Source organism: Panthera leo, chromosome D1 (assembly GCF_018350215.1).
Source record: "Panthera leo isolate Ple1 chromosome D1, P.leo_Ple1_pat1.1, whole genome shotgun sequence".
NCBI classification, from domain to species: Eukaryota; Metazoa; Chordata; class Mammalia; order Carnivora; family Felidae; genus Panthera; species Panthera leo.
The window spans coordinates 68,151,092-68,175,512 of record NC_056688.1 but is presented as its reverse complement, the minus strand read 5'-3'; the positions used below and the strand labels follow the sequence as shown (position 1 = coordinate 68,175,512).

The following is a 24,421-nucleotide window of genomic DNA, read 5'->3' as shown; positions in this document are numbered from 1 at the left end:
ATGATTAATTTAAGGGTCTTGAGCTAAGGAGAGTATCTTGGATTACCTGGGTGGGCCCAATATAATCATGAAGCCCTTATAAGAGGGATGTAGGAGGAGTCAGAGTCAGAAAAAGGAGATGTGGTGATGGAGTCAGAGGTGGGAATGTTGCACTTTGAAGATGGAGAAAGGGAATATGACTCAGGAATGTAGGTAGCCTCTAGAAGCTGGAAAGGGCAAGGGAATGAATTCTTTTCTGAAGCCTCCAGAAGGCAGACAGCCCTAATACCATCTTGATTTTAGGCTTCTGTCCTCTATAACTATTAAAAATAAAATTTTGTTGTTTTAAGCACTAAGTTTGTTGGCAATTTGTTATAGCAGCAATAAGAAACTGATACTACATGTATATGTACATACATGTAGGTATACATATATATACACACATACATATACTCTATAAAATTCAAGGATTATAAAACTTAAACATATTTGAACATATTATATGAAGTGAAAATAACAATAACTTACATTCAGAGTATTGCTTGTGACTCAAGATTGTGGTCTCTGGAACCAGGTCTGCCACAGTCTTGCATTACAACTTGGGCAAGTCACAGAGCTTCTTTGCATCTCAGTTTCCTCATCTCTAAAATGGGGATGTGATCCTACCTCATAGGGTTGAAGTGAGGAAGATAGCTATATAAAATCAAGTTCTTAGCAGAGTACCTGGCACAGAGTAAACACCATATTAAATAACAGATTTAATATGATTTTTCAGAAGAAGAAACTGAGGTTGACTTTCCTGTGGCCATGCTACTCTGAAGTGCCACAGGTAGGGTTAGAGCTTAGCCAGCTCCAGCTGCAGTATGGTTTCCACACCATACTTTCTCATCAACAGAGGGAAAGTAGCTGTAATGAACTGAATTTTTGTGTTGCCTCAAAGTTCATATGTTGAAGCCCCAACCCCAAGTGTAGCTTTAGTTAGAAATGTGCCTCCAAGGTTATTTAAGGTTAAAATGAGGTCATAAGGGTAGGACCCTGATCAGATAAGATTAGTGTCCATAGGACTTGTTCCCCTTGATCCTCCCCCCCTCCCTGGGGGACACACACATTGCAGAAAAAGTCACGTGAGGATACAGCAAGGAGGTGGCCATCTACAAGCCAGGAAAAGAGCCCTCACCGGATCTTGCCAGCACCTGGATCTTGGAATTTACAGTCTCCAGAACTGTGAGAAATAAATCTTGTTTAAGCCACTTAGTTAGTGGTATTTTGTTATGACAGCCTAAGGAGACTAATATATTATTCTTCTCCAGGCCCCAATCCTCTGTCCACAGCTGTACAATCCTGTTAACTATTTGATATACAACCCTCCAGACAGACAGACAGACAGACACACACACACACACAACAACAACAACATGTAATAATTGTAAAAATAAAATGCCATCATCTAATATATATGGTTTTGTAACTCGGTTATTCAGTTAATATACCATGAACATTTAAAAAAATTATTTCAATTGTGAGATAATACATATTTATTTCTTTGTTAAAAGTTAGAATATTATGGGTAAAACTAAAGTCTCCTTGGGCCACCATTTCTAATCTTCTCTCCCATGCCTCAAGATAACTACTGTTTGAATTTAGTGCATATCCTTCCAGATCTTTCTTTAAATACCTTTATACACATGTACCTGTACCCAAAGCAAGTGTATAGTTTGTTGTTTGTGTCCATGTTCTTACATAAATTGTGTCATACTGTGAGGACTGTTCTGAAAGTTGGCATTGTATTTCTGAGATCTTTATATCCTTATGAACATAAATTTGGTTTACACCTTTTAACTGCTGAATTGTACTTTGTCAAGTGAATGTATTACATTATATTTGCCCATTCAGTTATTGATGGATCTTTAGGTCATTTTCATTTCCTTGCTTTTATAATGCTTCCATTAATTTCGTTATTCGGTCTTTCTGAATACACACATGTGAACATGGTTTTCTGCGGTATAGACCTAGAAGAGGAAATGCTGGGTCATAGGACATGCACATTTACAGTTTTAATAGACTCCGCCAAAGATATTTTCAAAGTGATTGTCCTCATCTGTATTTGTTCTAAGAGTGTATGGTAGTACTCTTTTCTCTATAGTATCACCAACTCTTGATTTTGTCAATGTTTTAATTTTTTCAGATATAATGAGTGCAAATTGGATCTTCTTGTTTTAGTTTGCTTTTGGAAAAGTTAATTAGATGGTTGAGCAACTTTACAAACTGACTATCTGAATGATCTCTCTTATGAATTGCCTGTTCATATTCTCCTCCCACTTTTTATTGTACTGTTTACCATTTTCTTATGATTTGTAGGAGTCCTTGTGGGTATCTTTCTGTTCTAATACATGTGGGTCTAGTTTATTACTATTTTCTAAATAGTTATGTAGGGGCGCCTGGGTGGCTCAGTCGGTTAAGCGTCCGACTTCGGCTCAGGTCACGATCTCGCGGTCCGTGAGTTCGAGCCCCGCATCGGGCTCTGTGCTGACAGCTCAGAGCCTGGAGCCTGTTTCAGATTCTGTGTCTCCCTCTCTCTGACCCTCCCCTGTTCATGCTCTGTCTCTCCCTGTCTCAAAAATAAATAAAACGTTAAAAAAAATTAAAAAAAAATAGTTATGTAGTATTCAGCCATTTATTTAGGGGTTAGAAACCAACTGAGGCCAAATGTGGCCTTCTATCTATTTTTCTAAATAGAGTTTTGTTTGGTTTTTTGTTTTCTGAGACATAGCCAGGTCCATTATTTTACATATGGTCTATGGCTGATTTAGTGTTACAGCAACAGCACTGAGTAGTTGTCACATAGGTTGGATGGCTGAAACTATCTGCTCTTGGGCTCTTTACAGAAGTTTGTCCTGATATAGATAAATCATAATTTACTTAACCATGTCTCTTTTGATGAATATATAGGTTGTTTCCCATTTTCCACTATTACAAATAAACAGTTGTGTAATTCATATCATCACACACATATATCTTTCGCTGCAGTTGTGAGCATTTCCTTGGGCTGGATTCCTGCAAATGGAATTGCTGGCTTATCAGACATCTGTGTTTAGTGAAATTTGCTTATTTGAACAGTAGTATGTCTGAATTGGAGAATATTTTAAAGAAGGGTTATTTCCTGGGAATAATGATAGTTTCCCATTATTTAGGAGTACCAGACACTGTACTAGGTGCTTAATACATATTATCTCATTTAATTTTTGTAGTGACCCTGAAATTAGTATTAATAACTGCCTTTTACATAATGAAGAAATAGAGGCTCAGTAAAATTAAGGAGTTTGTTCAAAGCCACAGAACTGGTGCATGGTGGAACCAGGATTTGAACCCACTTTTCTGTAGAAGTATTTTCTACCACTAGATGATAATTCTCAAGTGGAAAACTAGGTGATGAACACTATTGACATAACATAGTATTACAAGTAGAAATTTTACATATTTGTTCTTCAAATGAACAGGTAACAACATTTGTAGTTACTGCAGTACATTTCTGTAGACAGATGGGTTAAATTAAAGTAATTTTATAGACTCTTAAAAACTGTTGGCTTTCATAAGCAAACTAAACATTTCCTTTGCAATCTTATTTGTATTTCTATAAATAAAGACACAGCTGTGATGTAGGGTAAAAAATACTGAATTTAGAAATCTGAATTTGGAAAAACCATGGTTTCTGCCTCCCAAGGTTGCTGTGTGACTGTGGGCAAATTTTCTACCCTCTCTGTGTCTCAGTTCACAGAATTGTAAGAAATTAGTGTGAATAGTGGTAAAGTATTTGACACAGTGTCTGACATGTAATAAGTATACAATTTATGATGGCCCTCATCCCCTGAGGATATTTCCAGAAGGAGGATTCAATCTAATAAACCCACGGTACACTTCAATGAGTTTGTTTCAAGGCTCAAGCCCTGCCCTGCTCTGAAATACTAATGCCAAACCTTTGGCATAAGAATAACCAAGAGATACCAGACACCATGCATTGCCAAGAATGTACCTAATGCCTGCAGTACAAAAAAGAGAGGCCAAGTTGTGACATTTTCTGGCATTTAAATATTGCTATACTTGGTCCATACTCTTGTACATTCTGAGACCCTTAATACTAACAGGTAACATTTATTCAACACTTACTATATACCTGAGGCTGTGCCAATTATCTCCTTTAATTCTCACCTCATTGCTGGTAGACTGGTGCTCCTTTTATTCCTGTAAGGAGTCCACTAGATGAGGAAATGGAGACCTAGACAGATAGGTTCCAAAGCGGTATGTCCTGAGTAGATAAGAAAGCTAGAATTTGAATCTACATCTAACACTTAAGCCTGTGCATTTAACCACCATACTGTACTCTCCCCCCCCCCCACCCCTACTCCCCCGCCCCCGTCAGGAAGACTTCAAGAGGAGGATTCCTTAAGGAAACTATGTGTGTGCTTATTTCAGCTGCAGGCTTTGGGTTGGGAGGATCTGTCCTTCTCGGCCTGTAGTGCATTAGACTTAAGCATGCTAAATGGTCATCTATTAACATCTGGAGGGTAGGATTGCCTTTCTTGACTGTCTGGCACCAGGAATCAACACGTCTGCCTTAGACATATTGATTTCTTTGCCATCTCAGGGAAGCCTCCCCATGCATTAGAAAGTGAGGTCTGACAGCTGACCATTTTGCTTTTATCACTGCTTTTCTCCTATCAACAAAGTCTCTTTCACCCCAAATTGCCGCCTAGCATCCATGTCAGAACCAGATCAATTTGTCTGTGCCACTCTGTTGGGATTGCTGTCGGTTTTTTTTTTGTTTTTTTTTTTTTTTGGTTTTAGCTGCCTCGTAGACCATCTTGTTCGCAATATAAGCTCCAAATGGCCTGGAACTCGTCTTTTATGGCCTCTGCCAGATTAAACATTTAGAACATAATATACCCAGCTTCAAAAACAATTGTGCAGCCTTCCAGCCAAGCAGCATATTGATTTTAATTTAGGCAATTGCACACATTTTCAGGTCTTAGGAGGAACTCTGGGACGTCAGCCTGCCAGTGGCTTGTGGCCCTTTTCCCTCCCTACCACCACTTCTTCACCTGGGTTAAAGGAGCCTAGAGATTATAGGGTGAAAAACATAGGCCACCATCGGTGCATTGTGTTTTATCTTTTGGAACTGGGACCATCTCAACCTCAGTTCTAAAACCGATATGAAGTAGAAAAGCAGCAAGGTGATGTAGGAATAGTGTGGACACGATTGGGTTCAGATCCCTGCCTTACTATGGAATGGCACATGACCTTGGGAAAGTCATTTCACCTTCTGGACCTCAGGCTTCTCACCAGTAAAATGGGGCAATGAGGACACTTACTTTACAAAGCAGATATAAGGATAACTGTCAAGTACTAGAAGATCTTCAGTAAATACCACATTTTTTTTGTTGAGTGACTAACCATGGCAGAATATTTTAATGCCCAGGAAGGGTTTCTTCTCACCCAAAGGAGGCATCAGTTCAACAACCACTGCCTAGAGACCATGAAGCCTAGTTCATTTTGCATTTTGATTAAAATCGTGGTATCCTCTATATAAGGCTGATGGTACATAACTTCATTAATTAGCTAATTTCAGAAACTCAATAATCAACACTAGACCCCCAGTGCAGCTTCTGTTTATTCATTCAACATACATTTGCACAGTTCTTGCCTTGTGTCAGGTGTGTGCTAGGTGCTGCTCCATAATTGTGAATACGTGAAGAGTGTTTGCCTTTAAGGAACTCACTATTTCGGGTGGAAGATGGACACACTTAATGGTTATTTGAATGCAATGCTGGAGGAGATGTTCCCAAAGAAACATCTGCTAAGGCTGGGGAAGGCCATTCTAGGTCTTACTTTCCAGTCTCTGGGTTTTATCACAGTAGCAGAGCTGCTAGGAACCGAAACTCAAATACAATGGCTTAAACACATTATCAGGTTATTTTCTGACTTTAAAAGAAGTCTGGAAGTCAGTGGCTAGGGCTGGGGAGCCCCAGTGGTCACATCAACATGCCAGTAGGAAGAAGAGAAAGGGTGTGGGGATAAAAGAAGTTCACTCAGCTGAGTTAGCCTTTTTTAAAGTGGCTTCCCAGAAGCCCTGGCCGCCTCCCTCTTGTTGAGACCCCTGGAGTCAGTTAGCTGGGCACTTGGCTGCCCCAACAGAGCAGAAGGGAGAGTGGTTACTGCACAGACAACTAGTTATTGCAACATCCACCTAGTAGAATGTTGTAAGTAAAGATGGATGAGGGTTTATTTATCATCAGGCTGAACCAATGATGAAGTTTGTTGGTACAAGGTGGGATAGTATGGCTTTCATGCCACGATTGATGTTGATGAGTGAGGGACCAAGGGGGTGAAGGATAGAGACGAGTGGCGTAACTGAGCTGACTGGAGGCCGAGTCAGGAGGAAATGGATTCCTTGGGGGCAAGCTTTGGGAACAGAGTACGTGGACAGCCATGTCTTCTGCAGTTGGAGTAGCCGCCTTTCTCATCTTCAACTGAGATGAGAAAGTTAGAGAAAACAGCAGGAGCCACCTGCTATTCTGGGGCTATTTCTTTGGCAACGTTGCTCCTACCTGAATCTATATGGCCGCAGTCAGAGGAGTTTTGCAACTTCAGCAAACTGCCCGAGAGGCCCCAGACCACTGCAGGGAGGTTCGGCTCTTGGAAATGAGCCTGGAAGTTATGCTCTCAGCCTCTTGCATTCTTAAATTGACCTGTCATGATGGTATGAAGCAATTGTGTCTTTCAGGTCAGAATGACTTTCCATTTAAAAAAGCTCTAACTCTGGTTGCAGAGAAATTAAATTAGAATAATGAATAGAGTTTGATAAGTGAAAATCTAACTTCACCTGCTTATAGAGAAATAGCTGAATGTCAGCCAAAAATGAATGTTTTAGTACCTTGGAGAGTTTGATAAATGACAGGTACTGATAACCCATTTTGTGGAGAGGTACTCAGAGTTATGGGGAGGGATAGGCAGTGGGGCCTCTTGTAACATTCATCCTCACCTCCCCCTCCCCATTATGCTCCCACAAAGCTGTTGGCCACACTGTCATTGTGGAAGTAGCACATGCAGCTGCCTGTCTTCCATCCCCACTGGGTACTCACAGACACCCTAAACCCAACCTGTCTGAATCTGACCATCATCCCTCCCCCTTTAATTCTGTTTTCCATCCAAATTAGGACTCTGGGTTGCATTCTGACTCCACACTATCTGCCCAATTCTAATCAATCACAATGTCCCACTAATTCAAATGCCAGAATTTTTCTCAAGTCCCTTTTCTCCTTTTCACCCTTGGGACAATGGCCCTGATTCAGACTTTTCTTTTTCCTGTTCTATAGCCCTTCTTCCACTGGTTATTCCTGCCCTCAAATCTCCTCCATCACTTCTGTCTCTGTATGCATGTGATGTTCCCACTTTCTGATATAGAATAATTCACTGGCTCCCTTTGTTACAGGATAGTATCCAGTCTCTTTAAGCATGGCTTACTCCAATAATCTGTCACAAAAGGTGGTGGAACGTGGCAGTTAAGAGTATATACTTTGGGAGGAGTTAAGATGGTGGAGCAGCATGGAGACCCTGAACTTGTCTCATCCCTGAAATGTAGCTAGATCACCAAACCATTTTGAACAGCTAGGAATTGATCTGTGGATTGACACAACAATATCCATAACTTGAGCCACAGAACTCAGCAGGTTCGCAAAGAGGTGAACTGGAGGAGAGAAGAGCTATGGAGGGTAGGGAGCTGTTTTTGCAGAGAGAGGACAGAGAAAGAGAAAGGGGGAGAATGCGGTGTGTCGGGATTGTGCAAAAAAAGCACTCCGCCAAAAGTAACTGAAGAGAAAGAGAGAAAGAGTGAAAACACTTGCAGGGGACTGAACAAGAAATCTGTTCCCCAAAACAGTTGATGGGAAGAAAGGAGAGCGTTTCAATACCATTAGTATTCTATAAATAGTAGAGCACAGAGTCTGAGGTTCTAGAACTCAGTGCCTGGCAGAGCTCTGATGAGGAAATAGGGTAAAGCCCCAGGAGCAGGCAGCAGAGTCTGAGGGGTCCATGTGCCACACGGGGAAAAGTAGTTCCCCTGCTTGGAGACCATTTGGTAGAGGCCATACGCCCCTCCCCTCCCCCACAGGCAAAGGTCCCAGAGGACCCCGGAGAGCAGCCACATTTGCTGTTAATGGGACAAAGATGCTAGAGTGTGGTGAAACCTGGAACAGGCAGTGTGTTGTGATTTGCCATAATCTCTGAACCTCTGACACTGTGCAATAACATGAGCATTTTCTGTGGCAATCTGGCACCCAGCCATTGCTCAGCGAGACCTTCCCTCAGGGTGTCAGTGGGGGTCCAAGCCACAGGGGTTTCTGAAGTGTTGTTGTGTGTTTAAACACAACTCTCTCTGAGATAAAACTCTGGAGAGAGGTGCCTCCTGGCAGGCAGACAGCTTGGACATGGACAGGGTAGAGGTAGAGAGTGGACAGAGGCCTGAGACAAAGGAGGGGCACTTGACCACAGGTTAGTGAGAGCAAAGTTCCTGTGCCAGAGTCTAGGGAGCTGGGTAAACCCATTTTCACCTCTCCTGCACATGTGCATGTATGCGCAGATGCATGTACACCACACTGATCCACCCCATTAAGCTAAGCAGCGCCATCTAGTGGATAAAGGAGCCATTACACCAAGCCCTGCCCAACTGAACCCTCCAAGCACATCCCCTAGAAGACCAGCACAAGTTACTTCACCTGCTTAGTGTACAGACTAAAGAGTGCTTCATAGTTTCAGTTCTAAGGGAAACTGGATGTAACTTCATTCCGGTTTCATTCTGTTTGCTGGTTCATTTATTTGTTCACTTTCTTTGCTTCTGTTTTTGCTTAAATTGTTTTCTTTTTTCTTTCTTTTCTTCCTCTTTCTCGGATACAGAAAGGGAAAATTTTTTATTTTCTTTTTTTACTTTATATTTTATTTAAAAAATTTTTTATTCTATTTAATTTTCTTTATTTCATTTTATTCTATTTTTTCTATGTTTTTTAATTTTTACATTTAAAATTTTTTTCTCACCTTTTTTTCCTTTTCTTTTCTTTCCCTTTTTTCTCTATTCTATTAAGCTTCCTTCAAGAAGCAAACCAAAACACACCTAGGATCTGGCTTTCTTTATTTGATTTCCTGTTTTGCTGTTAACTTTTTAATTATTTTTTATTTTATTAATTATTTTCTTCCTCCAAAATGACTAAATGAAGAAATTCACCCCAAAAGAAAGAACAGGAAGAAATGACAGCTGGGGCTGTCATTAATCAACACAGATATAAGCAGGATGTCTGAACTAGAATTTAGAATCATGATAATAAGAATACTAGCTGGGGTTGAAGAAAGCATAGATCACTTTATGCAGAGATAAAAGAAATAAAATCTAGTCAGGACAAAATTAAAAATGCTATAACCAAGATGTAATCTCGAATGGATGCCACAACAGCAAAGATGGACAAAGCAGTGCAGTGATTCAGCAACACAGAATATAAAATTATGGAGAATAATGAAGCAGAAAAAAGAGGGAAAAGAGGGAAATGAAGGCAAAAGATCACAATACAAGATGTAGAGAACTCAGTGACTTATTAAAAAGGAATAACATCCAAATTATAAGAGGACCAAAAGATGAAGAGAGAAAAAGGGGCAGAAGGTTTATGTGACCAAATTATAGCAGAAAACTTTCCGAATCTGGGGAAGGACACAGACATCCAAATCCAAGAGGCACAGAGAACCACTGAATTCAACAAAAACTGACCATCACCAACACATATCATAGTCAAATTCACAAAGTACACAGACAAGGAAAGAATTATGAAAGCAGCAAAGGAAAAAAAGTCCTTAACCTATAAGGGAAGACAGATCAGGTTCATGGTAGACCTATCCACAGAAACTTGGCAGGCCAGAAAGGAGAGACAGGACATATTCAACATGCTGAGTCAGAAGAATATGCAGCCAAAAATTCTTTATCCAGCAAGGTTTTCATTCAAAATAGAAGGAGAAATAAAGAGTTTCCTAGACAAACAAAAACTGAAGTAGTTCATGGTTACTACACCAGCCCAGCAATAAATTTTAAGGGGAACTCTTTGAGTAGAGAAAAGACAAAACAAAACAAAAAGACCAAAAGCAACAAAGCCTAGAAAGAACCCAAGAACATCACCAGAAACACCAACTCTACGGGCAACAAAATGGCACTAAATTCATATCTCTGAGTACTCACTCTAAATATCAAAGAACTAAAAACGCTTCAATCAAAGACATAGGGCATCAGAATGGATAAGAAAACAAGACCCATCTATATGCTGCTTATAAGAGACTCATTTTAGACCTAAAGTCACCTGCAGATTGAAAGTAAGGGGATGGAGAACCATCTATTATGCTAATGGTCATCAAAAGAAAGCTGGAGTAGCCATACTTATAACAGACAAACTAGATTTTCAAATAGAGACTGTAACAGAAGATGGCGAAGAGCATTATATCATAATTAAGAGGTCTATCCACCAAGAAGATCTAACAATTGTAAATATTTGTGTCCCCAACGTGAGGGAACCCAAATATATAAATGAATTAATCACAAAGAAACTCATTGATAATAATACCATAATAGTAGGGGACTTCAACACCCCACTTATAGCAATGGACAGATCACGTAAGCAGAAAATCAACAAGGAAACAATGGCTTTGAATGACACACTGGACCAGATTAGACTTAGCATGTATTCAGAACATTTCATCCTAAAGCAGCAGAATACACATTCTTCTCAAGTGCACATGGAACATTCTCCAGAATAGATTATATAGTGGGTGACAAATCAGCCCTCAACAAGTACAGAAAGATCTAGATCATACCTTGCATATTTTCAGACCACATGCTATGAAGCTCAAATCACAAGAAAAAATTTGCAAAGACCATGAAAATTTGGAGATTAAAGAAAATTCTACTAAAGAATGAATGGGTCGACCAAGAAATTAAAGAGGAAATTAAAAAGTACATGAAAGCCAATGAAAATGAAAGCATAACAGGCCAAAACTTCTGGGATGCAGCAAAGGCAATCATAAGAGGGATGTATATACCAATCCAGGCCTTCCTAAAGAAGGAAGAAAGGTCTCAAATACACAACCTAACCTTACACATAAAAGAGCTGCAAAAAGAACAGCAAATAAAGCCCCCAAACCAGCAGAAGACAGGAAATAATAAAGATTAGAGCAGAAATAAATGATATAGAAATAAAAAAAAAAACAAAACAGTAGAACAGATCAACGAAACCAGGAGCTGTTTCCTTGAAAGAATGAGCAAAATTGATAGACCCCTAGCCAGAATGATTAAAAAGAAAAAGGAAAGGACACAAACAAATAAAATCACGAATGAAAGAGGAGGGATCACAAACAACATCACAAAAAATACAAACAATAATGAGAGAATATTATGAGTAATTGTATGCCAACAAATTGGGCAATCTGGAAGAAATGGACAAATTCCTAGAAACATATAAACTACCAAAACTGAAACAGGAAGAAACAGAAAACTTGAACAGACCCATAACCAGTAAAGAAATTGAATCAGTAATCAAAAATCTCCCAACAAACAAGAGTCCAGTGCTGGATGGCTTTCCAGGGGGAATTCTACCAAACATTTAAAGAAGAGTTAACACCTATTCTTTTGAAGCTATTCAAAAAAAATGGGAATGAAAGGAAAACTTTCAAACTCATTCTACGATGCTAGCATCACCTTGATTCCAAAACCAGACAAAGACCCTACTAAAAAGGAGAACTACAGACCAATTTCCCTGATGAACATGGATGCAAAAATTCTCAACAAGATACTAGCAAACCAGATCCAAAATACATTGAAAGAATTATTCACCATGATCAAGTGGGATTTATTCCTGGGATGCAGGGCTTGTTCAATATCCACAAATCAATCAATGTGATGCATCACATTAATAAGAGGATAAGAACCACATGATCCTCTCAATAGATGCAGAAAAAATATTTGACAAAACACAGCATCTTTCTTGATAAAAACCCTCAAGAAAGTAGGGATAGAAGGATCATACCTTAAGATCATAAAGGCCATATATGAAAGACCCACCGCTAATATCTTCAATGGGGAAAAACTAAGAGCTTTCTCCCTAAGGTCAGGAACATGATAAGGATATCCACTCTCGTCACTGTTATTCAGTATAGTGTTGGAAGTCCTAACCTCAGCAGTCAGACAACACAAAGAAATAAAAGGCATCTACATTGGCAAGGAGGAAGTCAAACTTTCACTCTTCACAGATGACATGAAAAACCCAAAAGACTCCACCAAAAAACTGCTAGAACTGAAACATGAATTCATTAGTCTTAGGATATAAAATCAATGTAGAGAAGTCAGTTGCATTTCTATAAGCCAATAATGAAGCAGCAGAAAGAGAAATCAAGGAATTGACCCCTTTTACAATTGCACCCCAAACCATAAAATACCTAGGAATAAACCTAACCGAAGAGGTGAAAAATCTATACACTGAAAACTATAGAAAGCTTATGAAAGAAATTTAAGAAGCCACACACAAAAAAATGGAAAAACATCCCATACTCATGGATTGGATGAGCAAATATTGTTAAAATGTTGATTCTACCCAAAGCAATCTAGATATTCAATGCAATCCCTATCAAAATAACACCAGCATTCTTCACAGAGCTAGAACAAACAATTCTAAAATTTGTATGGAACCACAAAAGACCCTGAATAGCCAAAGCAATCCTGAAAAAGAAAACCAAAGGTGGAGGCATCACATTTCCAGACTTCAAGCTGTATCACAAAGCTGTAATCATCAAGACAGTATGTTAGTGGCACAAAAACAGACACTCAGATCAATGGAACAGAATAGAGATCCCAGAAATGGATTCCAAACGTATGGCCAACTAATCTTTGACAAAGCAGAAAAGAATACCCAATGGAAAAAAGACAGTCTCTTTAGCAAATGGTTTTGGGGAAACTGGACAGCGACATACAGAAGAATTAGCCTGGACTACTTTCTTATACCATGCACAAAAATAAACTCAAAATTGTTGAAAGACCTAAATGTAAGACAGGAAGTCATCAAGATCCTAGAGGAGAAAACAGGCAACAACTTCTTTAACCTTGGCCGCAGTAACTTCTTGCTTGTCTCTGGAGGTAAGGGAAACAAAAGCAAAAATGAACTATTGGGACCTCATTAAGATAAAAAGCTTCTGCACAGTGAATGAAACAATCAATGAAATGAAAAGGCAACCAGCAGAATGGGAGAAGATATTTGCAAATGACATATCAGATAAAGGGTTAGTATCCAAAATCTGTACAGAACTTATCAAACTCAACACCAAAAAACAATAATCCATTGAAGAAATGGGCAGAGGACATGAATAGACACTTTTCCAAAGAAGACATCCAGATGGATAACAGACACATGAAAAGATGCTCAACATCATTCATCATCAGGGAAATACAAATCAAAACCACAATGAGATACAACCTCACACCTGTCAGACTGGCTAAAATGAACAACTGAGGCAATGACAGATGTTGGCAAACATGCAGAGAAAGAGTAACCCTTTGTACTACTGGTGGGAATGCAAACTGGTGCAGCCACTCTGGAAAACAGTGTGGAGTTTCCTTAAAAAATTAAAAATAGAACTACCCTATGACTCAGTAATTTCACTAGTGGGTATTTATCCAAAGGACACAGGAGTGCTGATTCAAAGGGGCACATGAACCCCAATGTTTATAGCAATACTATTGACAATAGCCAAAGTATAGAAAGAGCCCAAAGGTCCTTTGACTGATGAATGGATAAAGAAGAGGTGATATATATATATATATATATATATATACACATATATATACATACATATATACATATGTGTGTATATATATACACATACATATACATATGTATATATGTATGTATATGTATATACATACATATATACATATACATAATATAATAATATATATTATATATATTATATATATATAATATATATAATATATATTATATGTATTATATAATATATATAATATATATATATAAATGTATATACATACATATATACATATGCATATGTATATATGTGTGTATATGTATATACATACATATATACATATGCATATGTATATATGTGTGTATATATATATATATACATATACATATATACACACACACACACAAAGGAATATTACTCGGTGATCAAGAAGAATGAAATTTTCCCATTTACAACAGTGTGGATGGAACTAGAGTGTATTATGCTAAAGGAAATAAGTCAGTCAGAGAAAGACAAGTATCATTTGATTTCACTCATATGTTGAACTTAAGATACAAAACACATGAATATAAGGGAAGGGAAGCAAAAATAATATAAAAACAGAGAGGGAGACAAACCATAAGAGACTCTTAAATACAGAGAATAAACTGAGGGTTGCTAGGGGGGTGGTGTTGGGGAGGGGGATGGGCTAAGTGGGTGAGGGGCATTAAGGAGGACACTTGTTGGGATGAGTACTGGGTGTTCACTAAATTCTATTCCTGAAATCATTATTACACTATATTTTAACTAACTTGAATTTAAATTAAAAAAAAAAAAAGAGTATATCCTTTGGAGCCAGCCTACTTTGGTATAAATCCTGGCTCTGCCACTTGCCGTGTGATTTGGGATGGTTGCTTTTACTGCCTGTGACCTGGTTTCCTCATCTATAACATGGGGGTGATAATCTTATCTCTTTAGGTTGCCATGAGAATTAAATGGGTAAATAAATAAATACATATATAAAATAAATCCACACACATACATTTACACTTAGAATGTGTCTGCTACATAGTAAGCACTGTGTAAGCATTTGCTATTGTGATTCCTTTCCCCACACACTGCTTCACAACACCTGGTGGCTTTCTTCGCTCAATGTACTTTCCTCTCTGTCAGGCTAGCTATCCCTAAATTTTGTTCAAGTAGCCTTTGTTCACATTGACTCCTCTGCCTCAGAAGTCTTCCTATCCTCCACCTGGCCAACTCCCATTCATCCTTTGCGACTTAGTTCAGGAACTGCCTCATGGTCACCCATGACACTTTGGGCACATTCTTGGCTTCCCATTTCCCCTTTGTCTACAACAATCTATTCATCAGCCTATTTTCCCCTCTAGCTTATGGAGAGGAGAGGTTTTATCTTATTCATTTTTTAGAATTTCCTGCCTGTAGATCAGTGATTGGTATTTAGAAGAAATGCAGTAAAAGTTTGTGGACTAGAAGATATTATACTACTAATAGAAGCCCCACTGCCAGAGCTGTCTTTCTAAACATAGGCCTGACGATAACTTTACTCTAAAATGTTTATGCGGAAACAATGAGGACTATATTGAGAATAAGCCACAAGTCTTGTGGCCCATTTCTTACTTGCAGGGCCAGGGAGAACTGTCTGGCTGGAGAGCTATCCTCCTGGAAAGGCTGTTTGACCCATTTGAGGATGAAGAAACAAAGTTCTCCATGGATGGATGACCATCCAGCTTTGTTAGCCACTTCCTGAGGAACTACTGCCTTAGCTCCTCTTTGCAGCACACCAGGTCTGCTTGCTCAATCCCATCTGCTTATTGGGGGCCTCTTGGTGGAGCATCAGAACCTACTATATCTTGCACACGTTATCTGCTCTAAGGAGCGTAGGTGCTGATACTCCGGTGGCCAGAGGAGCTGTGGGCTTCTCTCTGTTAGGTGCCAAAAATTATCTCAGGTGACAGATTTGGCAGTCATAGTCCCATAAAGCCATTAAAAACCTGAGAGAACAACCCCTACTGTAGGACAGTGACTCCCTGCTCTGGATGTACATTAGAATCAGCTGGGCAGCATCTGAACCTAACCATGTCTGGGCAATACCCTTGATAATTGAATCAGAATGCCTGATGAGGTGACCCAGGTGTCAGTAATTTTTAAAACTTCCCAGATAATTCCACTGTACAGTAAGGTGGAGAACCACTGCTGTTGGGTGGGAATGGGGCAGGACTAGGTGAGGAGAAAGAATGTCTCATTAACCTGTCTGTTTTCTAGGCCGGGTATGCTTCCTTATTTAAAAAAAAATGGTCACAGATTAAGTTACTCCTCCCCTACCTCCCCACTACTGTATCATACACTAGGGAATAAAATAAGCACTTCTATGTATCTTGAAGCTTATAGTCAAGCAGGAGAGATAGACCATGAACATGAAATTATAAATTATGAAAAGTTCTATGGAGGAAAAGAAGAGGGTGCCACATGGAAAGTGACTTATTTTGCATTGGTTTATGATAAATAAGCTGACACCTACTGAATAAGAAGGGGCCAGTCATTTGACGTGATGGGGAGAGCTGAGGGAACAACATGTGCTAAGACTCCAGAGCAGTAAAATGGTGTTTCTACTCCAGTTTTCTATCTTCCACAAACATGTTCTGTGGCAGGCAGAATATAGGGATGACAGGCATGGACCCTACATTTGAGGAGCTCATAATTCAGTGGAGAGACAATGTGAAAAGAGATAGTAATAAGCAGAATTTGGTAGGACTCCCAGGGGGCACAAATTTAATTCTGCCCAATGCGTGAAATGGTATATATGTATAGGGGTGATCAGAGGTCTCAGCAAGAAGTCAGGCTTTGAATGATCATGTAGAACCACTTCCTTTGTCAATGCTGTGTTTGACATCTGTGGAAAGAATTCTCCAGAGAGGGGAGAAAGTGCCACAGGCACCAAGAAGCACATGTATAAAGGCATGGAGGTACCAGAGTGTTTAGAATGCATGGTGTGTCTGGGGATGGGATACATGCTGTGATGGGGGTGTGGCTGGAGATGGGTGGAACTGGTGAATAAATGACAATAGGGGCTGTCTCTGAATTGCTTTCCAATAAGGGGAACTAGGATGAACGAATCTTTGATCCCAGGAAAGGCTGCAGTTCTCATAGACCTGGATAAACTCTATTCTCTCCTCAGAGTTATCTGTGCCTTAATTCAGTTTCCTGTGGAATGGGGGCTCCCAGAGTCTCAAGGTGTTAGGCAGCTGGCACCTCCCAGCAGTCCTCTGTACACCTGGTACCTCAGCCTGTATCCCTTGGTGCCTGAAGTCCTAAATGTTTATTTTTCCCTCTTCTTAGAGCAAAGCCACTTCCACATTTGGTCCCTACAAATGGAAAACTAACCCTCTGATGACCCACTTCACACACAGCTGTGCTGCAGCCTAAACATTTCTTTTTTGCAGGATGCCGAGAGGACAGGAGCCTGGGCACACCTGCTGATCCCTTTGCCCACAAGTTCCAGGTGCACCACATGATTCTTGATGTTGTTTGTGCCAAGCTCTTTTCATCATAAGTGGGATGCTGGGGCAGAGAGAAGGTGAAGGTGAGGCTGTACGGTATCGAAGGGCTAAGTTTAGAAGGGTCTCGTGGGCCAGGGAGCTTGAACTTCATCCTTGGGAGTGAGGAGCTAGGGGAGGATTTTCAGCCTGAGAGGGCTATGATTAGATCTGTGTTTCTGAAAGATGTCTCTGTTGGCTAATGTGTGGGATGTACTATAGAGGAGTGATACTAGATGATGGGATTCACAGGAATATTAGCTCCCTGAGGGTTCTCTTTTGTTCATTATTTTTCCCTAGGGTCTAGAACAGGGCCAGGCACATAGTTGGTAGTCAGTAGATACCTGATGAATGAATGAGACCAGTCAGGAAGCTATTGTTATGGATCAATCGCACTTAAACTTGGTCAGTGGGGAGCAATTAGAGATATTGAAGCAGCCTGGAGGGAGAGTTTAGGATTGGGGGGGCACAGCTGGAACAGCAAGGAATAGCAACTTAATTGGTTTTACTCCTTTAGCCTAGCACTAAGATTTCAGCAGCCAGGTTACAATGGTAAGGACTATTTGATTTGAGATACTGTAATCACCATCCTGGGGTGTGGGCTCCAACCTTGAGGAGTTGTGGGCTCCATGAAAAGCATCTTCTTCCCAGAAGTCTGGCCTAGGTACCACCTTGTTCTTTGTGACTTCATAACATCAGGGCTTTCTGGTACAGCAGATGGAATTGTTATTGAATTTTCCATAGTGCATGATAGAAGACCTATAAAGTTTTTATCTCTGATATGTTTTTCTATTTAAAATTGAAAAGGATACTGTTAAAATAATGTCCCTCCTGGATGCTTCTAAAACTCAACCTCTCATCCTGCATGGGCATCCTGCATGGGCAACCTTTGGTAACCCGTGCAAAAGAATCCCCAAATCTAGTCTGTACATTGACAAACTATTGTCTACTCTCTAGCTTTTATTCATCTGTTTGGTTTTTTAAAATGTTTTTCAAGGTAATTTGGGCTGGTCATTACTATTGTGGCCTAGAGCATAAGTTCCATCTTAGTGGATCAGGCACATTCTTAGTTGCAAGTAACAGAAATCAGTTTTGGTTAACTTAAGCAGATTTTATGCTAACTGTATATTTATATATGTTATACTTATATATAACATAAAATTTGGAGTTTGATGTAAATCGTCTAAATGCTCCAATCAAAAGACATAGGGTGGCAGACTGGATTAAGAAAAAAAAACAAAGCCCATATATTTGCTGCCTACAAAAGGCCCACCTCAGACCCAAAGGCACATACAGACTGAAAGTGAAGGGATGAAGAAACATTTACCATGCAAATGAAAGCAAAAAAAAAAAAAAAGTCAAGGTAGCAATACTTATATCAGACAAAATAGAATTTAAAATAAAGACTAACAAGGGATGCTGGGTGGCTCAGTCAGTTAAGCATCTGACTTCAGCTCAGGTCATGATCTCATGGTTCGTGGGTTCAAGCCCTGTGTTGGGCTTTGTGCTGACAGCTCAGAGCCTGGAGCCTGATTCAGATTCTCTCTCTCTCTCTCTCTCTCTCTCTCTCTCTCCCTCTCTTTCTGTCTCTCTGTGCCCCTGTGCTGCTCATGCTCTTTCTCTCAAAAATAAATAAGCATTAAAAAAAATTTTTTTAAACAAAGATTAACAAGAGACAAAGAAGGGCATTATATAATGATAAAGGGATCAATCCATTAAGAAGATGTAACAGTTGTTAATATCTACACATCTAACACTGGAATACATAAAGTAACTATCAACAAACATAGAGAAACTGACATAATACAATAATAATAGGGGACTTTAATACCCCCACTTACATCAATGAATAGATCACACAATTAGAAAATCAACAAGGAAATGCAGTATTTAAATGACATATTAGACCAGATGGACATAACCGATACATACAGAACATTCCATCTAAAAACAATAGAATACATATTCTTTTAAAGTGAACATGGAAAACATTCTCTAGAATAGATCACAAGTTAGGCCACAAAAAAAACCTCAATAAATTTAAGAAGATTGAGATCATAGCATGCATATTTCCTGAACACAATTGTATGAAGCTAGAAATTAATCACATGAAAAAAAACTGGAAAAAACACAAACATATGGAGGCTAAACAACATGATACTAAACAACCAATGAGTCAATGAAACAATCAAAGAATAAATTAAAAAAAAAATACATGACAACAAATGAAAGTAAAAACACAACAGTCCAAAATCTTTGGGTTGCAGTGAAAGCAGTTCTAAGAGGGAAATATATAGCTATACAGGCCTACCTCAAGAAACTAGAAAAAACTCAAATAAACAATCTAATCTTACACCTAAAGGAGCTAGAAAAAGGTGAATAAACAAAGCCCAAGGTGAGTAGAAGGAAGAAAATAATAAATATCAGAGGAGAAATAAATGACAAAGACTAAAAAATAATAAAAAAAAATCAATGAAACCAAGAGCTGGTTTTTTGAAGAGAAATAAAACAGATAAGTTCTTAGCCAGACTCATCAAGAAAAAAAAGGACCCAAATAAGTAAAATCATAAATGAGAGAGGAGAAGTAACAACTGAAACCACAGAAACACAAAGGATTGTAAGAGAATACTATGAAAATTTATATGTCAACAAATTGGACAACTTAGAAGAAGTGGATAAATTCCTAGAAACATACTATCATCCAAAACTGAATCAGGAAGAAATAGAAAATCTGAACATACTGGTTGCTAGCAATGAAATTGAACTGATAATTAAAAAACTACCAAAAAATAAAACTCCAGGACCAAATGGATTCACAAGTAAATTCTACCAAATGTTTAAAGAAGAGATAATATCTATTCTTCTCAAACTATACCCCTACCCCCCCCCCCAAAAAAAAAAAAAAAACAGAAGAGGAAGGAATGCTTCCAAATACATTCTACAAGGTCAGCATTACCCTAATACCAAAGCCAGGCAAAGACACCACAAAAAAAGCATACTGTAGGCCAATGTTCCTGATGAACACTGTTGCAAAAATCCTCAATAAAATATTAGCAAACTGCATTCAATAATACACTAAAAGGATCATTTCACCAGGATCAAATTGGCTTATTCCAGGAATGCAAGGGTGGTTCAATATTCACAAATCAGTCGATGTGATCAACAAAAGCAAAGTTAAAAATCATCATTTCAATAGATGCAGAAAAAGCATTTGGCAAAATTCAACATCTACTTATGATAAAAACTCTCAACCAATTGGTTTAGAGGGAACATACCTCAACATCATAAAGGTTATCTATGTTACTCACAGATAACATCTTACTCAATGGTGAAAAACTTAGAGCTTTCCCCCTAAGATCAGGAACAGGATGTCCACTCTTGCCACCTTTATTCAGCATGGTCCTAGAAGTCCTAGCCACAGCAATCAGACAAGAAAAATAAATTAGAGGCATCTATATTGGTAAAGAAGAAGTTAAACTGTCACTATTTGCAGATGACATGATACTATACATAGAAAACTCTGAAGACTCCACCAAAAAGCTACTAGAAGTAATAAATGAATTCAGTAAAATTGCAGGATACAAAATTAATGCCCAGAAATTGATAGCATTTCTGTACACTAATAATGCAGTAGCAGAAAGAGAAATTAAGAAAACAACTCCACTTAAAATTGCACCAAAAAGAATAAAATACCTAGGAAGAAACTTAACTGTAGAAGTGAAAGTCCTGTACTCTGAAAACTATAAAACATTGATGAAAGAAATTGAAGATGACACAAATAGAAAGATATTTCATGCTCATGGATTGGAAGAACAAATATTGTTGAAATGTCCACAGTACTGAAGCAATCTACAGATTTAATGCAATTCCTGTCAAAATAAAAACAACATTTTCCACAAAACTAAAATAACCCTAAAATTTGTGTGTAATCACAAAAGACCCTGAATAGCAAAAGCGATCTTGAGAAAGAAAAACAAAGCTGGAGGTATCACAATTCCAGATCTCAAGATACACTACAAAGCTGTAGTAATAAAAAAAAGTATGGTACTGGCACAAAAATAGACATACAGATCAATAGAACAGAATATAGAACCCAGAAATAAACCCACAAATATATGGTCAATTAATCTTTGACAAAGCAGGAAAGAATATACAATAGAGAAAAGATAGTCTCTTCAATAAATGATGCTCAGAAAACTGGTCAACTACATGCAAAAGAATGAAACTGGACCACTTTCTCACACCATACACAAAGATAAATTCAAAATGTATTTAAGACCTAAATGTGAGACCTGAAACCATAAAAATCCTAGAAGAGAACAAAGGCAGTAATTTCTCTGACATTGGCCATAGCAACATTTTTCTAGATATGTCTCCTAAGACAAGGAAAACAAAAGCAAAAATAAACTATTGGGACTATATCAAAATAAAAAGGTTTATACAGTAAGGAAACCATCAAAAGGCAAACTATCAAGTAGGAGAAGGTATTTGCAAATGATATATTTAATATCCAGAAACTACAAAGAACTTACTTAATTCATCACCAAAAAACCCTAAACAATCCAATTCAAAAATGAACAAGGGACTCAAATAGACATTTTCCCAAAGAATATATCCAAATGGCCGAGAAGACACATGAAAAGATGCTCAACATCACTCATTATGAGGGAAATGCAAATAAAAACCACCATGAGATCTCTCCTGTCAGAATGGTTAAAATAAAAAACATAAGAAATAACAGGTGTTGGCAAGGATATAGAGAAAAAGGAACCCTCCTACAGTGTGGGTGCAAATGCGAACTGGTGCAGCCATTGTGGAAAACAATATAGAGGTTCCTCAAAAATTAAAAATAGAAATATCGTATGATCCAGTAATTCTATTACTGGATATTTACCCAAAGAACATGAAAAACACTAATTTGAAAAGATATATGCACCCCTATGTTTATTGCAACATTATTTACAATAGCCAAGATATGAAGGCAACCTAAGTGTCCATTGAAAGGCAAATAGATAAGAAAGATATGGTATAAAATTTTTTTAATTGGAATTTTAACTATTTTAAATGTATAGTTCAGTGGTATTAAATACATTCACAATCTTGTACAACCATCACCAGTATTTCCAAAATGTTTTTATTACCTCGAACAGGAACTCTATGCCCATTAACAATAACTTTCCATTCTCCTCTTCCTCCATTCTCCCCTTCAGGTCTCCAGAGGTAACCTGAATCTTACTTTCTATTTCTATGAATTTACCTATCATAAATATTTCATATAAGTGGAATTATACAGTATTTGTCTGTTTGTGTCTGGCTTACTTCACTTAGCATGACATCTTCAAGGTTCATCCATGTTGTAGCACATATCAGCACTTCATTCCTTTTAATGGCTGAATAATATACCATTGTATGGATATACCACATTTTGTTTATCCAAAGAAAGGATTTTTAAAAAAGGATTTGGAATAGATTCTGTAGAACAAAGCTGGAGCCTATGTAACCAGTGTGGGGCTTTACCTCAGAATATCTGCCTCTCTACTGTGTGATCTTGGGTAAATCACTTTGAACCTCTCTCCCTCACCTGTAAATAGGGGTAAAGAATCTTATGCAGGTTGTTTAATCATTTGAGATAATTCATGTAAATCACTCAGCATAAATTTTGACACTTAAATAAAAAAGTACTCATGAATGTTAACTATTATTATGGCTTATAAAAATTATTGTTTATGCTTCTTCATCCTAACACAAAATCAGATGGTCAGAACTTTTTCTAAAACATCTACTCCTAAGGAGAGAAATAAAAGTTGCTTTTTTATACATGTTTTCAATTGATTGTTTTTTGGGGTTCGAACTTCTGAGGAAAGGAAAAATACTCCCCTCCTGACCAAGAGACAAACTACCCTTGTCAGTTCAGCCTGATACCTTTTTAGATGGGGGCATCTCTGGGGCTTTACTTTCCAAGTACAAGCCTGCTCTGTGGAAGCACAAAAGGGCCAGATGGCTAAAGGCGTGTCAGAATAAAGGGAATAAGATACAGTTCCTGTTGACTCTAAGTGGACTCCCCTGCAATGGGGAGTCCAATTATAGGCTGGCAGCAGGTTATGGTTCTTAGAAAGTGGATGGATCTGGATTCAAATACCAGCTCTGTTGTTTACAGATCAAATTTTCCACTTTGCAGGGCTAAGAGAGGTTATCTGTGTGAGCTACTTCCTAGGGATACTGTTGGCAGAGGCACTAGAGTGGAGCCCCCAAAAGAAGCTGGAACATCAGATTGAGGTGTCCTGTTGCTTATCATTCTCTCTGGCCTCTATCTGCACCGGCCACCCTGGACATCTTGGCAGTGGGGAGCCTTTGGTGTGGTCTTTTGGTATCACCCTGAGCAAGGAAGGAGCATGACAATTTTCCATCCATTATTGGTTGAGATCCAGTTATTCAGAGTAGAACTTTCAGCCAGCTTGGGCTATCTTGAGATGTAGCTCTGCTCTCTTATTCCCAAAAGCATTTTTATTTAGTTGTGAAATTGATTTTATTTTATTTTTTGGTGTAAACCTTGTTATAACAAAATGATCTTCATCTACAATTCGGTTGCTGTGAGAAATCAAATTTATATGCTGCATTTCCACTTTGCTCATGCCACTGACCAGCAAGGCCATGGGAATGAGGGCAGAACAAGTGCAAACTATTTTCTGAAACCTATCATGGACACTCCTAATAGGGGCTTATAGGACTTCATTATAATAATGACTATGAAAATGAAGGTCTCACACAATACAGGTCATTTAACTCCATTACTTAATGTATTCTTTTGTGTCTGGCATGTGACAGAAGACTAGCCTCCATTTTACAGTTGGGAAACTGGAGCTCAGACATCGATTGCTAACAGATGGCCTAGTTGGGGTCGGTAGCCACTCATCTGACTTCTCTTCCAGTGGTCTATTTATTTCTCCCACTATGAGCTGGGCAATGTGGAAACTCCAGATTTTATTGACTTGGTGGTTTGTGATATGGTTCATTTGACCGCCCTCTGCCTGGAAAGGGGGCAAATCTGTGATCTCTCTGTCTTTCCAAATTTC

At 38.5% G+C, this 24,421-nt stretch overlaps 1 pseudogene; it reads left to right on the top strand.

The window, feature by feature from the left end:
- The window catches only part of LOC122200313, a 73,757-nt pseudogene that overhangs the window by 37,253 nt on the left and 12,083 nt on the right, over positions 1 to 24,421 (top strand).